We start from the raw sequence: 12,860 nt of genomic DNA on the forward strand, positions 1-12,860 counted from the left end.
ATATATACTAAAAAATTAGAACAGCAAAATATAAAACTGATATATTTGTAATAGTTCTGGTGTTTTAAACAAATATGACTAGAGATTGTATTAGTAAGATGTATATGTACAGAAAAAATAGAAGAGAATGTACCCACACTTTAAAAGTATTAATCTCAGAGTAATAGTTTAATGGTGACTTTTACTCTTGCTTTTCTTTCTTGCTCAACATTTTTTCAATGAATTAATTTTTTGAACTTCATTATTTAAAAAAAAAAAAAAAAGCTGATGGGTGCATATCTTTTCAAGCATACCCATGCTGGTTCCTTATTTCAATATTAGTATTCAACTGCTGGATAAGCTCAGGAAATCTAACCTCTCTATGTCCTTGTGTCCTCCATCCTTATCTGGGATATTAATCTATGAGTGCAAAGTGGTTTATTTGCATAAAGAACTCTGCCAGTATTAAGAACCATTATTAAATATGATTATTAACTATGAAATTTCTTGTTTCCAGTTTTATATCTCAGCACTATTAAGTTCTAAAAGAGGAAGGTAGAACTTTATTTTTCATCAAATAAATCCTAAATTTCTGTGTTTTTGCATATTTATTCTTAATTTATACAACAGTAATAGATGACTATTTTAGGGATTATCAAGAGCTTCCCTCTCATGATTCTGTAATCAAGTCCTTTTCTTTTTCAACATGGCTCAGCTAAAGAAGAATGTTTTGTTCTCGTAACTTTTAAGAAATATATGTAAAAACTGTTGTTCAATATCAAATAATAAGCATTAGAATAATAGTAATAATAAGCATTATTATCAAGAGAAATGCTAATGTCTACAGCTGTACCTCATCCATTAAAGAGAGAAAGAGGGAACAGGAAAAAGTCAACTGTGAACTACTGGGAATATATTCATTCATTAACTCAAAAAATATTCACTGAGTGCCCACTATGTGCCAGGGACTGTGCTAAGCATTGTTGTGAAAGCACATCCTGAGGTTTATAGTCTAACAGAAGTTATAAAACATTATTTGATGTTAGCCATTGGAACTCAGATGGAAGTAAAATAGGAAATTGGATCAGAAGAGAGTTATAGGGCAATGGTTATGAGCATTTAGAAGAGAAACATACATTGCCACTGAGATTTAAATTTTTTTTTTGGAATTCAGTGTTGGAGAGATGATGAAGGGGAGATCATCCAAAAGAAGCATAAGCAACGACTTTGGGGTGGGAAATGGTGTCACATGCATGGGAAACACAAATGGTTTTCTTTTGCTAAAGAATATATCCTTCCTTAGAATGCTATTATAAGATTTAGCTTATATGCTCTCTAGAATAGCATATAGTCAGACCTCAGTACATGGGGAGTCTTTTGATTACTATACTTGGAGTAGATCTGTTTGGGAGAGAAGAGGAATATAGTTTGGCTGCCCTGAGAACTGCTTCTGCACATCCACATAGTCCCCCAAGCCCCAAACCAACCAAACAAACAAACAAATAAAAAAATTCAACTTGAAAAATCCTAAGAAATAAGGCATTTTTAAAGTATGTTCTCTTGAGTAGGTCGTAGAGGAATTTTCCATAGCCCACACACCGAAATTTTCAGAAATGTTCTATTGCTCCCTTTCTTCTATGTCTGTCTTCTTTGTGTGATGAGGATCCTCCTCACCAAAAGAGTGAGCAGGAAGTGGAGTCTTCCCACCACTGCCCCCACCAGCTGGAGCAGGAATTTCACTCCAGGAAACATTCCCATCATTCCCGTGATACTCTGGTGAATAAGATTATCTGTCTTCTCTAGAGAAGGAGCAGAAAGAGAGATAGAAGAGGGAAATGGGGAGTGGACAAAAGTTCCTTCTAAGATGTTCTAGGTAGGGTCCCAAGGGCTTACACTGTGTTACTTATTCAATCCTCCCATCATGTGGTAGGAGGTAGGGCTGAGACCCAAATTCACCCCCATCTTCTTTCAGAATATTTTTTAAAGAGCTAAATGACGAATGAGAGTGTGGGGGTAGAGAACTTGACAGAAAATTGCTGTGAAGGGAGAAAAATATTTGAAGACTGATTTCTTTTTTAAATCATTGTATATACTAACTGGTGATAATCTCTGACCTTTCATAGAGAACAGTGAAAGGATAAATAAGGAAGAGTAACACAGGAGGCCAGCAAAGGAGCTGAGGATTATAAATGTGATTTTTTTTCAGGAGTTTTGATGCTAAGGAGAGGTTGCTTTGGCAGTGTGGCAACTCTGAAGGAAGGTTTGTCACCACTTTTTTCAGACGGGAAAGATGGACCTCCTTTGTGAACCCAGAGAAGAATTCAGACCCTCTGAAACAGTGCCTCCCAATCTAGGCTGTAAGTTAGAATTCTGGAAGGATTTACAATACACAAATGCCCACGCTTACCCCAGCTCCTCTGTAATGGGTCAGGGGTCAATCCTGGCCTTCAGTCTCTTCTAAAGATCCCTACCTAATTCTAATGTGCAGTCGGGGTTGAGAACTCTTCTTTAAAGAGGTTGAAGAATCAAAAGAAAGAGGAAATGATCCTCACAGTGAGTCAAATATCTATGAGCAAAATAACCAATAATTTTCTGATATTTATCAGAAATTTCATATATATCTAAAACACCTATATAATCCAAAAATACTTTTTATTTTTATTTCAGTAAGTATTCCTGATGGTAAAAATTGTTTAAAAGAGAATGTGACAAGATAACAGATGTCTTTGGGTATATAGGTGAAGTTTTTTGTTTGTTTGTTTCTTTATATTTGTTGGTTTTTCCAAAACAGATTTAGAATGTGCTAATTTTATCAGAAGATACAAATAAGACACAAAGCAAAAATCTGCATACTGAATCATTTTACCTACGTTCTCTAGAAATATATACCTATAATTACATGACAATTTGAGAGAGAGATTCCTATGAGAAAAGATTGTTCAAACATAATAGCAATTCAAACTTAAAAAAAAATTCACCATTGACTTCAGATATTATTTGCCTTTCTTAATAAAAAAATCCATTCACATGATCACTAAATGATATTGACTGCTGAGTAATTTCTATGCATTATTTTCACTTACTATAGCTCCTGGAGATTGGTACTTTGATTAGTCCTATCTAACAAGTTAGGAAACAAAGGCACAGATGGGCTAATTAACTTGCCCAAGATCAAGAGACTACAAAATGGCAGAGGTAAAATTGGATCTCAGTCTTCTCCATGGCCTAGACGGTATGCTGTACTACACACTGATGTGCTCAGCTGAGTTTTGGAAGTCTTCAGAAATCACATACATCTGGGAGGTCAGTTATCATTTCGTTAGGCAGTCTTGCCAACTTATTTTAATGGCCAAGCAGGCATCTGGTTATGCATGTTACCAGGTACTCAGCAAAGCTCCTTATCTGAAAGAATCGTAATAAGAACCTCAAATCTACAATAGTTAATGAATCTTAAACCATTCACTCATTGGATATTCAATGTAGAGAGTTCCAAGTTATTTTCCACTAAAATAACAACAATCCCAGGAAGTGGTGGTGATCCATCCTCATTAGCCCTCACTTTAGTTTAATAGCCATTAGTGACAACAGGGATAAATTTTATAGATGCTAAGTGACCCTGCAGGAAGCCTTTGAAGTTCTCCCACTGTTTAGGACGTTTCTGAAGTTTTGTTTTAGCTAAAGGGTCAGGTCAAAGACCTGGGAAAAATGCATATTAGAGAAATAAATACAGATACCAACCTATGAACTATATGCGTAATTGTAAAACTGTGGTTTGGTGACTGTGACAAAAACAAACCCAAGCAGAAATTAACATTAAGGGACTCCCCAAATTGCTCTAAATTTTCTGAGGAAGGACTTCAGGTTTTTGTATGTGTCACCATTATGTTCTCATAACATTACCAAGAGAGGAGAAAACAGCCTGCATATGTATACTGCTCTAAAGTTTTCACAACTCATTTCATTCACATAGAAGCACCACGAATAAATGTGAAGCTCAGGAAGGTAAAGTAACTTGTCCAAGGTTGCTCTGCCAACGAATAAAGAAGTTGGAAGCTATTCAGACAACTGGTGCAGGAAATGTTCCATTCCACACAAACTGCCTCTATTCTTGAGTTGGAGAAGTTGAGTCAGAATTCAACTTAGCAGGGAGAGGAGACCCAGGTCTAGTCATGAATGACATAAGGAGGAAGTAAAGAGTTAAAAACAAGAAAAGTACACTGGTCCAATAGCTTACATTCTAGTTAAGCTCCAAGTTGACTAATGTCCAATCAAAAGCCAGGCATGACATGTGGCTTGCAGGGTCTTGGTGCTCTGGACAGGGGTCGGGCCTGAGTCTCTGAGGTGGGAGAGCAGAGTCCAAGACATTGGACTGCCAGAGAACTCCTGGCCTCAGGGAATATTAATCAGCGAGAGCTCTCCCAGAGATCTCCATCTCAACACCAAGACTGACTCCACCCAATGGCAAGCAAGCTCCAGTACTGGACACCTTACACCAAATAACTAGCAAGGCAGGAACACAACCTTACCCACTAGCAGACAGGATGCCTGAAGTCATACTAAGCTCACAGACACCACATAACATGCCACCAGATGTGGCCCTGCCCATCAGAGGAACAAGATCCAGCTCCACCCACCATAATGCAGGCACAAGTCTCCCCTACCAGGAAGCCTACACAAGCCACTGGACCAGCCTCACCTACTGTGGGCAGACACCAGAACCAAGAGGAACTATAACCCTGCAGCATGTGGAAAGGAGACCCCAAACATAGTAAGTTAAACAAAATGAGAAGACAGAGAAATATGCAGCAGATGAAGGAACAAAGTAAAACCCACAAGACCAAACAAATGAAGAGGAAATAGGCAATTGACCTGAAAAAGAATTCAAAGTAATGATAGTAAAGATGATCCAAAATCTCGGAAATAGAATGGAGGAAATACAAGAACTGTTTAACAAGGATCTTGAAGAACTAAAGAGCAAACAAACAGTGATGAACAACAAAATAACTGAAATTAAAAATACTCTAGAAGGAATCAATAGCAGAATAACTGGCAGAAGAAAGGATAAGTGAGCCAGAAGATAGAATGGTGGAAATAACTGCAGCAGAGCAGAATAAAGAAAAAAGAATGAAAAGAATTGAAGGCAGTCTCAGACACCTCTAGGATAACATTAAATGCACCAACATTCGAATTATAGGGGTCCCAGAAGAAGAGAAAAAGAAAGCGTCTGAGAAAATATTTGAAGAGATTATAGTCTAAAACTTCCCTAACATGGGAAAGGAAATAGTCAATCATATCCAGGAAGCACAGAGTCCCAGGCAGGAGAAACTCAAGGAGAAACATGCCAAGACACATATTAATCAAACTATCAAAAATTAAATACAAAGAAAAAATATTAAAAGCAGCAAAGGGAAAGCAACAAAAAACATAAAAAGGAACCCCCATAAGGTTATCAGCTGATCTTTTATCAGAAACTTTGCAGGCCAGAAGGGAGTGACAAGATGTATTTAAAGGGATGAAAGGGAAAAATCTACAACCAAGATTACTCTACCCAGCAAGGATCTCATTCAGATTCAACAGAGAAATCAAAGCTTTAGAAGAAAGCAAAAGCTAAGAGAATTCAACATCACCAAACCAGCTCTACAACAAACAATAAAGGAACTTCTCTAAGTGGGAAACACAAGAGAAGAAAAAGACCTACAAAAACACACCCAAAACAATTAAGAAAATGGGAATAAGAACATACATATCAATAATTACCCTAAATGTGAATAGATTAAATGCTCCAACCAAAAGACACAGACTGGTTAAATAGGTACAAAAACAAGACCTGTATATGTGCTCTCCACAAGACACCCACTTCAGACCTAGGGACACATACAGACTGAAAGTGAGGGGATGGAAAAAGATATTCCATGCAAATGGAAATGAAAAGAAAGCTGGAGTAGCAATACTCATATCAGATAAAATAGACTTTAAAAGAAAGGCTGTTGCAAGAGATAAGGAAGGACACTACATAATGATCAAGGGATAAATCTAAGAAGAAAACATAACAATTATAAATATTTTTGCACCCAACATAGGAGCACCTCAGTACCTAAGGCAACTGCTAACAGCCATAAAAGGGGAAATCGACAGTAACACAATAATAATGGGGAACTTTAACACCCCACTTACATGAATGGACAGATCATCCAGACAGAAAATACATAAGGAAACAAAAGCTTTAAATGACACAATAAACCAGATAGATTTAATTGATATTTATAGGACATTCCACCTGAAAGTGGAAGAATACACTTTCTTCTCAAGTGTGCATGGAACTTTCTCCAGGATAGATCACATCTTGGGTCTCAAATCAAGCCTTGGTAAATTTAAGAAAATTAAAATCATATCAAGCATCTTCTCCGACCACAAGATTATGAAATTAGAAATTTATTACAGGAAAAAAACTGTAAAAAACACAAACACGTGGAGGCTAAGGAATATGTTACTAAATAACAAAGAAATCACTGAAGAAACCAAAGAGGAAATCAAAAAATACCTAAAGACAAATGACAATGAAAACACAATGACCCAAAACCTATGGGATGCAGCAAAAGCAGTTCTAAGAGGGAAGTTTATAGCAATACAATCCAACGTCAGGAAAAAAGAAAAATCTCAAATAAGCAATCTAACCTTACACCTAAAGCAGTTAGAGAAAGAAGAACAAAAAAATCCCCGAAGTTAGTAGAAGGAAAGTAATCATAAATGTCAGAGTAGAAATAAATGAAATAGAAACAAAGGAAACAATAGCAAAGATCAATAAAAATAAAAGTTGGTTCTTTGAGAAGATAAACAAAATTGATAAACCTTTAGCCAGATTCATCAAGAAAAAGAGGGAGAGGACTAAAATCAATAAAATTAGAAATGAAAAAGGAGAAGTTATAACGGACACTGCAGAAATACAAAGGAGCATAAAAAACTAATATAAGCAACTATATGCCAATAAAATGGAGAACCTGGAAGAACTGGACAAATTCTTAGAAAGGTGTAACCTTCCAAGACTGAACCAGGAAGAAATAGAAAATGTGAACAGACCAATCACAAATAATGAAATTGAAACTGTGATTAAAAATCTTTCAACAAACAAAAGTCCAGGACCAGATGGCTTCACAAGTGAATTCTATCAAACACTTAGAGAAGAGCTAACAACCATAATTTTCAAACGCTTCCAAAAAATCGCAGAGCAAGGAACACTCCCAAACTCATTCTATGAGGCCACCATCACCCTGATACCAAAACCAGACAAAGATATCACACACACAAAAAAAAATTACAGACCAATATCACTGATGAATATGGACACCAAAATCCTCAACAAAATAGTAGCAAACAGAATCCAACAACACTTTAAAAGGACCATACACCATGATCAAGTGGGATTTATCCCAGGGATGCAAGGATTCTTCAATATATGCAAATCAATCAATGTGATACACCATATTAACAAATTGAAGAATAAAAACCATATGATCATCTCAATAGATGCAGAACAAGATTTTGACAAAATTCAACACCTATTTATGATTAAAAACTCTCCAGAGGGCTTCCCTGGTGGCGCAGTGGTTGGGAGTCTGCCTGCCGATGCAGGGGACACGGGTTTGTGCCCCAGTTTGGGAAGATCCCACATGCCGCGGAGCGGCTAGGCCTGTGAGCCATGGCCGCTGAGCCTGCGCATCCGGAGCCTGTGCTCCGCAGTCGGAGAGGCCACAACAGTGAGAGGCCCGCGTACTGCGCAAAAAAAAAAAAAAAAAAAAACAACTCTCCAGAAAGTGGGCACAGAGGGAACCTACCACAATATAATAAAGGCAATATATGACAAACCCACAGCAAACATCATTCTCAATGTTGAAAAACTGAAAGCATTTCCTCTAAGATTAGGAACAAAGCAAGGATGTTCACTCTCGCTACTATTATTCAACATAATTTTGGAAGTCCTAGCCACAGCAATCAGAGAAGTAAAAGAAAGAAAAGGAATCTAAATTGGAAAAGAGGAAGTAAAACTGTCACTGTTTGCAGATGACATGATACTATATGTAGATAATCCTAAAAATGCCACCAGAAAACTACTAGAGCTAATCAATGAATCTGGTAAAGTTGCAGGGTACAAAAATAATGGACAGAAATCTCTTGCACTCCTATACATTAACAATGAAAGATCAGAAAGAGAAATTAAGGAAACAATCCCATTCACCATTGCAACAAAAAGAATAAAATACCTAGGAATAAACATACCTAAGGAGGTAAAAACCTGTACTCAGAAAACTATAAGACACTCATGAAAGAAATCAAAGATGACCCAAACAGATGGAGAGATATACAATGTCCTTGGATTGGAAGAATAAACATTGTGAAAATGACTGTACGACCCAAAGCAATCTACAGATCCAGTGCAATTCCTGTCAAATTATCAATTACATTCTTCACAGAACTAGAACAAAAAAATCTTAAAATTTGTATGGAGACACAAAGGACCCCAAATAGCCAAAGCAATCTTGAAAGAAAACAAAAAAACAAAATGTATCTGGAGGAATCAGACTCCCTGACTTCAGACTATACCACAAAGCTACAGTAATCAAGACAGTATGGTACTGGCACAAAAACAGCAATATAGATCAAAGGAACAGGATAGAAAGCCCAGAGAAAAACCCATGCACCTATGGTCAACTAATCTATGACAAAGGAGGCAAGAATATAAAATGGAGAAAAGACAGTCTCCTCAATAAGTGATGCTGGGAAAACTGGACAGCTACATGTAAAAGAATGAAATTAGAACACTCCTAACACCATACACAAAAATAAACTTAAAATGGATTAAAGACATAAATGTAAGGCCAGACACTATAAAACTCTTAGAGGAAAACATAGACAGAATCCTCTATGACATAAGTCACAGCAAGATCTTTTTTGACCCATCTTCTAGAGTAATGGAAATAAAAACAAAAATAAACAAATGGGACCTAATTAAGCTAAAAAGCTTTTGCACAGCAAAGGAAACCATAAACAAGATGAAAATACAACCCTCAGATGAGAGAAAATATTTGCAAATGAAGCAACTGACAAAGGATTAATCTCCAAAATATACAAACAGCTCATGCAGCTCAATATTAAAAAAACAAACAACCCAATCAAAAAATGGGTGGAAGACCTAAACAGACATTTCTCCAAAGAAGATATACAGATGGCCAAGAGACACATGAAAAGATTCTCAACATCACTAATTATTAGAGATACTCAAATCAAAACTACAATGAGTTAACACCTCTCACTGGTCAGGATGGCCATCATCAGAAAATCTATGAAAAATAAATGCTGGAGAGGGTGTGGAGAAAAGGGAACCCTCTTGCACTGTTGGTGGGAATGTAAAGTGATACAGTCACTATGGAGAACAGTGTGGAGGTTCCTTAAAAAACTAAAAATAGAATTACCATAAGACCCAGCAATCCCACTACTGGGCATATACCCAGAGAAAACCACAACTCAAGAAGACACATGCACCCCAATGTTCATTGTAGCACTATTTACAATAACCAAGTCATGGAAGCAACCTAAATGCCCATCGACAGAGGAATGGATAAAGAAGATGTGGTACATATATGCAATGGAATATTACTCAACCATAAAAAGGAATGAAATGAGATCATTTGTAGAGAGGTGGATCGACTTAGAGACTGTCATACAGAGTGAAGTAAGTCAGAAAGTGAAAAACGAACATCGTGTATTAATGCATGTATGGGGAATCTAGAATAGTGGTACAGATGAACCTGTTTTCAAGGCAGAAATAGAGACACAGACGTAGAGAACAAACGTATGGACACCAAAGGGGAAAAGGGAGGTGGGATGAATTGGGAGATTGGGATTGACATATATATGCTACTATGTGTAAAATAGATAACTAATGAAAACCTACTGTATAGCACAGGGAATTCCACTTCAGTGTACAGTAGAAACTAACACAACATTGCAAAACAACTATACCCTAATTAAAAAAATAAAAACCTTATGTGAAATATACATAAATTCCCATTTATCTCATGAGATTTTGTGCATTTCTAACGAATAAATTCTTCCGAAATGAAAAAAGAAAAAGAAGCCAGTCACGATGTGAACAGAATAGAAGCATAGAGTCTGCAATCGGACTCAGGAATGATTCCAAGTTTGCTTTCAATCCATCTGCTTCCTCCCTCTCTGGTCACTAGCTCTCTATCATCTAGATGGTTTTGAATTTGGGAGATGACAAAAAGCAGAGTCCTAGGGAGGCTGGTATGCTCAGCAAATTACCAAAAATGTAGATCAGGTGCAAGGACTCTGACAGGGTCTCAAGTGATGGTGGTGACTGAGTGTCAAGGATGAGACAGAGGTGAGTTACTAACACAAGAACACAGTGTAAGGGTTAGGCTGGCAGTGAGTGTCCCTTGAGGTAATACTCCAAGGTATTGACTAGGCCTAAATCAACCACATGGCTAGGGTCAGGACTGATGCCAGAGCTCTGAGCAGGACTGAGTCTGTACACTGTAGGTAGGGGTGGTGGTTTCAAAAGCTGGTGACAGGACGGGTAAACATCTGAGTGCAATACCATCCAGGTAGCCTCCACATGGTGGAGATATCTGCAAAATAATCCTTCATTAAATGCCAAAGTGGGATTCTTTTCTAAAACTTCTTGTTAGGTTTCCAAATTTAACCTTACATTTCAATTTAGCGTTATTAATATGTTTTTATAAATGGAACTCCCTGAGGGAAAGATGTGGGGAAAACTGATATCTGCCGAGCTCCTTCTAGCTGGGGATAGTGCCTGTCTGCTCCATATTTCAAATAGTAGAGCAGGATCATGTGGGCTTAACCTCTAGTGTCAGAAATACGATGTAGGTATAGAAATATTTTTTTAAAATATCAAGGTACGGCCAGGTTTCTAAGGATAGTGAGATGCTCTTCCCCAGAGTCAAAGGAGCTCACTTTAATGGGAGACGGGCATTCCTGGTGAAAAAGGAAACCAAGTAGGTGGGGAGAATGCAGAGAAGCGGTGGCCAGCTTAACAGCAGTTAGCCTGCCGAAAGTTCCACCCCAGCTCTTGAACTTTATGATAGGAGAGATATTGCTTTAAAATTCTGTCCCAGCAGAATCATCACTTGTCGAAAGTCTCCTAGAGAAAAAGAGAGTGGATGGATAATGATACTCTGGGATGGTGTAGAATTGACTTCGCCAATTGGAAGGAGAGACATGGCTTAGTTTCATTGTAAATATGCCCGAAACCAGAAGACTAGAAAGGGTGACCCTCACGGCCACTTCCACCTGCCTGATTTTATTTGCAGAATCCCTCCTCTTTTATCCCTTGGAATATTGGAAAACTTTCAAAAGACAAGTAATCTTAGCACATTCTGTGTCTTTTGAGAACTGTGGATGAAAGGGACACATAAATTTCGGTTATGATTACTTACGTGCAGTAATTTTAGTTGGATTTCCCTGACACACCTTCTCCTTTGTAATATTTTTCTGGGACCATGTTTATGTGTGAGAATGTGTGTGTGTGTCTAAGTGGCTTTGACCCCAGGGCTCTCTTTGATTTATAGGCAGCTCTATAAGTTCTGCTGGCTTGGTTTCAGAGCCTGTTTGTTCTGGCATCCCAGTAAAGCCTTTCTTCCCATGGCAACGCCAGCCTACGAGGCAAGGCCTAAGGGGAAACACAGTTTTCGTTGCCAGAATGAAGCAATAGCACTTTTGGGGTGCTATTTTGCTGGGTGGTGTATTATTTCTCAAGCAACCTCACTCATGCGAAACAAAAAAACTTCAGGGTTGGAATATTACCATGGGAAGCAGTAATCTTGGTTTCCTCAAACAAGTTGAGTGATCTCATGAGACTTTATTTAGTTGGGGGAGGGGTTCAATTTGCCCTCTGCACAGTGGCAAGACTGTGGGGCATGACCCCTATGAGTAGACCCAACATAGGCACATTCCCTTCCAAATATTCTTCCTTTTTTTATTCTAGAGGTCAAAGTTGAACTCCAAGGTCAATTCTGTCCTGTCACTGACACCCTCCTCTGTTTACTTTCAGAAGAAACCTGTGCTTCTCAGTTGTGGTTGCACATCAGAATCCCTTGGGGAACTTTCAAAAATACCGAAGTGCAGATTGCATCAGCAGAAATTCTGATTTACTGGCATTGTGGAGGAGGGCTTGGGCAACAAGTTTTCAGAGGTTTCCAGGGAATTTTGATGTATGGCTAATGTGCAGGACCACTGATCTGCTTCAATCCCTTTGAGACCCTGAGAGGGGAAGTAACCTCCTCAAGGTCATGAAGCAAATAGGTTGTCTTTTGACCACACATATTGACTCATAGTTGATTAGAATGCCTATGTGTAGTTAATCGTGCTATTATTATCTAACTAATTTTCAGACTATTTACATAGTACATCAGGCAATCTATGTCATTTGGGTACCAAAATACAAGGTGATGACTCCCATTGTGCTCTGCACCAAATCAGAATGGGCTGATTTGTCATAAAGAACGTGATTATGGCTGAGGGAGGAGGAAAAGTAGTGGAGAAGTAGACTATACTGCCACAGCCTTCTGCCTAAAGGGCATCTCCTGACGACGTATGTCATCTACACTGGAAAGCTGACTCCTGGGTATTTTAATCGATTTATGCTCCATATGACCTGGTGATAAAAATTCCCTAGTGAGCTCTGTACTCCTACCCTCACTTCTTGATGGTTCAGGTAGGTGTGTACATGTCACAAAGTGTGAGATGGAGGCAATTTTCTCAGCAAACTGGTTTATACCGATGAGAAATTTGTACCCAAGAGCTCTCAGTTTACTGGTATGTGTTCATATTTGAAACCAGAAACC

The sequence above is a fragment of the Grampus griseus genome (assembly GCF_964374135.1).
Source record: "Grampus griseus genome assembly, chromosome: 5".
Taxonomy (NCBI): Eukaryota; Metazoa; Chordata; class Mammalia; order Artiodactyla; family Delphinidae; genus Grampus; species Grampus griseus.